Consider the following 5,769-nt stretch of genomic DNA (forward strand, 5'->3'; position numbering starts at 1 on the left):
TACAATACAACGTAATACGTTATAACGTTATACCATATAACATAATACGTTATAACGTTATGCAATATAACGTAATACGTTATAACGATATACCATATAACGTAATACGTTATAACGTTATACAATACAACGTAATACGTTATAACGTTATACCATATAACGTAATACGTTATAGCGTTATACCACATAACGTAATACGTTATAACGTTATACTATATGACGTTATATCATATAACGTAATACGTTATAACGTTATACCATATAACGTAATACGTTATAACGATATACCATATAACGTAATACGTTATAACGTTATACAATACAACGTAATACGTTATAACGTTATACCACATAACGTAATACGTTATAACGTTATACCATATAACGTAATACGATATTACGTTATACTATATAACGTAATACGTTATAACGTTATACCATATAACGTAATACATTATAACGTTATACCATATAACGTAATACGTTATGACGTTATATCATATAACGTAATACGTTATAACGTTATACCACATAACGTAATACATTATAACGTTATGCCATATAACGTAATACGATATTACGTTATACTATATAACGTAATACGTTATAACGTTATACCACATAACGTAATACTTACTAACGTTATACCATATAACCTAATACGTTATAATGATATACCATATAACGTAATATGTTATAACGTAATACAATATAACGTAATACGTAATAACGTTATACCATATACCGTAATACGTTATAACGTAATACCTTATAACGTAATACGTCACAACGTTATACTATATGACGTTATACCATATAACGTAATACCATATAACGTAATACATTATAACGTTATACACTATAGCGTAATACGTTATAACGTTATACCATATAACGTAATACGTGATACCGTTATACCGTATAACGTAACACGTTATAACGTTATGCCATATAACGTAACACGTTATAACGTTATACCATATAACATAATACGTTATAACGATATTCTATATAACGTAATACGTTATAACGTTACACCACATAACGAAATAAATTATAACGTTATGCCATATAACGTAATACGATATTACGTTATACTATATAACGTAATACATTATAACGTTATGCCATATAACGTAATACGATATTACGTTATACTATATAACGTAATACGTTATAACGTTATACCATATAACGTAATACGTACTAACGTTATATCATATAACCTAATACGTTATAATCATATACCAAATAACGTAATATGTTATAACGTAATACAATATAACGTAATACGTGATACCGTTATACCGTATAACATAACACGTTATAACGTTATGCCATATAACGTAACACGTTATAACGTTATACCATATAACATAATACGCTATAACGTTATGCCATATAACGTAATACGTTATGACGTTATACAATATAACGTAATACGTTATAACGTTATACCCTTCAACGTAATACGTTATAACGTTATACCATATAACGTAACACGTTATAACGATATACCATATAACGTAATACGTTATTACGTTATGCCATATAACGTAATACGTTATAACGATATACCATATAACGTTACACGTTATAACGTTATACAATACAACGTAATACGTTATAACGTTATACCATATAACGTAATACGTTATAGCGTTATACCACATAACGTAATACGTTATAACGTTATACAATACAACGTAATACGTTATAACGTTATACCATATAACGTAATACGTTATAGCGTTATACCACATAACGTAATATGTTATAACGTTATACTATATGACGTTATATCATATAACGTAATACGTTATAGCGTTATACCACATGACGTAATACGTTATAACGTCATACCATATAACGTAATACGATATTACGTTATACTATATAACGTAATACGTTATAACGTTATGCCATATAACGTAACACGTTATAACGTTATACCATATAACGTAATATGTTATAACGTTATGCCATATAACGTAATACGTTATAACGTTATACCATATGACGTAATACGATATAACATTATACCATACAACATTATACCATATAACGTAATACGTTATAACGTTATACCACATAACGTAATACGTTATAACGTTATACCACATAACGTAATACGTTATAACGTTATACGATATAACGAAATACGTTATAACGTTATACCATATAACGTAATACGTTATAACGTTATACCATATAACGTAATACGTTATAACGTTATGCCATATAACGTAACACGTTATAACGTTATGCCATATAACGTAATACGTTATGACGTTATACTATATAGCTTAATACGTTATAACATTATACCATATAACGTAATACGTAACAACGATATACCACATAACGTAATACGTCATAACTTTATACTATATGACGTTATATCATATAACGTAATACCATATAACGTAATACGTTATAACGTTATGAAATATAACGTAACACGTTATAACGTTATACCATATAACATAATACGTTATAACGTTATGCCATATAACGTAATACGTTATAACGTCATGCCATATAACGTAATACGTTATAACGTTATGCCTTGTAAGGTAATACGTCATAACGTTATACTATATAACGTAATACGTTATAACGTTATACCATATGACGTAATACGATATAACATTATACCATACGACGTTATACCATATAACGTAATACGTCATAACCTTGTACCATATGATGTTATACCATATATCGTAATACGTTACAACGTTATACCATATAACGTAATACGTTATAACGTTATACACTATAGCGTAATACGTTATAACGTTACACCATATAACGTAATACGTGATACCGTTATACCGTATAACATAACACGTTATAACGTTATGCCATATAACGTAACACGTTATAACGTTATACCATATAACATAATACGCTATAACGTTATGCCATATAACGTAATACGTTATAACGTCATACCATATAACGTAATACGTTATAGCGTTATACCACATAACGTAATATGTTATAACGTTATACTATATGACGTTATATCATATAACGTAATACGTTATAGCGTTATACCACATAACGTAATACGTTACAACGTTATACCATATAACGTAATACGATATTATGTTATACTGTATAACGTAATACGTTATAACGTTATACCATATAACGTAATACATTATAACGATATACAATATAACGTAATACGTTATAACGTTATACCATATAACGTAATACGTTATAGCGTTATACCACATAACGTAATATGTTATAACGTTATACTATATGACGTTATATCATATAACGTAATACGTTATAGCGTTATACCACATAACGTAATACGTTACAACGTTATACCATATAACGTAATACGATATTATGTTATACTATATAACGTAATACGTTATAACGTTATACCATATAACGTAATACATTATAACGTTATACCATATAACGTAATACGTTATGACGTTATATCATATAACGTAATACGTTATAACGTTGTACCACATAACGTAATACATTATAACGTTATGCCATATAACGTAATACGATATTACGTTATACTATATAACGTAATACGTTATAACGTTATACCATATAACGTAATACGTACTAACGTTATACCATATAACCTAATACGTTATAATGATATACCAAATAACGTAATATGTTATAACGTAATACAATATAACGTAATACGTGATACCGTTATACCGTATAACATAACACGTTATAACGTTATGCCATATAACGTAACACGTTATAACGTTATACCATATAACATAATACGCTATAACGTTATGCCATATAACGTAATACGTTATGACGTTATACAATATAACGTAATACGTTATAACGTTATACCCTTCAACGTAATACGTTATAACGTTATACCATATAACGTAACACGTTATAACGATATACCATATAACGTAATACGTTATAACGTTATGCCATGTAACGTAATACGTTATAACGATATACCATATAACGTAACACGTTATAACGTTATACAATACAACGTAATACGTTATAACGTTATACCATATAACGTAATACGTTATAGCGTTATACCACATAACGTAATACGTTATAACGTTATACAATACAACGTAATACGTTATAACGTTATACCATATAACGTAATACGTTATAGCGTTATACCACATAACGTAATATGTTATAACGTTATACTATATGACGTTATATCATATAACGTAATACGTTATAGCGTTATACCACATGACGTAATACGTTATAACGTTATACCATATAACGTAATACGATATTACGTTATACCATATAACGTAATACGTTATAACGTTATGCCATATAACGTAACACGTTATAACGTTATGCCATATAACGTAATACGTTATGACGTTATACTATATAGCTTAATACGTTATAACATTATACCATATAACGTAATACGTCACAACGATATACCACATAACGTAATACGTCATAACTTTATACTATATGACGTTATATCATATAAAGTAATACCATATAACGTAATACGTTATAACGTTATGAAATATAACGTAACACGTTATAACGTTATACCATATAACATAATACGTTATAACGTTATGCCATATAACGTAATACGTTATAACGTCATGCCATATAACGTAATACGTTATAACGTTATGCCTTGTAAGGTAATACGTCATAACGTTATACTATATGACGTTATATCATATAACGTAATACGTTATAGCGTTATACCACATAACGTAATACGTTACAACGTTATACCACATAACGTAATACATTATAACGTTATGCCATATAACGTAATACGATATTATGTTATACTATATAACGTAATACGTTATAACGTTATACCATATAACGTAATACATTATAACGTTATACAATATAACGTAATACGTTATAACGTTATACCATATAACGTAATACGTTATAGCGTTATACCACATAACGTAATATGTTATAACGTTATACTATATGACGTTATATCATATAACGTAATACGTTATAGCGTTATACCACATAACGTAATACGTTACAACGTTATACCATATAACGTAATACGATATTATGTTATACTATATAACGTAATACGTTATAACGTTATACCATATAACGTAATACATTATAACGTTATACCATATAACGTAATACGTTATGACGTTATATCATATAACGTAATACGTTATAACGTTGTACCACATAACGTAATACATTATAACGTTATGCCATATAACGTAATACGATATTACGTTATACTATATAACGTAATACGTTATAACGTTATACCATATAACGTAATACGTACTAACGTTATACCATATAACCTAATACATTATCATGATATACCAAATAACGTAATATGTTATAACGTAATACAATATAACGTAATACGTGATACCGTTATACCGTATAACATAACACGTTATAACGTTATGCCATATAACGTAACACGTTATAACGTTATACCATATAACATAATACGCTATAACGTTATGCCATATAACGTAATACGTTATGACGTTATACAATATAACGTAATACGTTATAACGTTATACCCTTCAACGTAATACGTTATAACGTTATACCATATAACGTAACACGTTATAACGATATACCATATAACGTAATACGTTATAACGTTATGCCATGTAACGTAATACGTTATAACGATATACCATATAACGTAACACGTTATAACGTTATACAATACAACGTAATACGTTATAACGTTATACCATATAACGTAATACGTTATAGCGTTATACCACATA

Source organism: Bombus huntii, chromosome 8 (genome assembly GCF_024542735.1).
Source record: "Bombus huntii isolate Logan2020A chromosome 8, iyBomHunt1.1, whole genome shotgun sequence".
NCBI lineage: Eukaryota > Metazoa > Arthropoda > Insecta > Hymenoptera > Apidae > Bombus > Bombus huntii.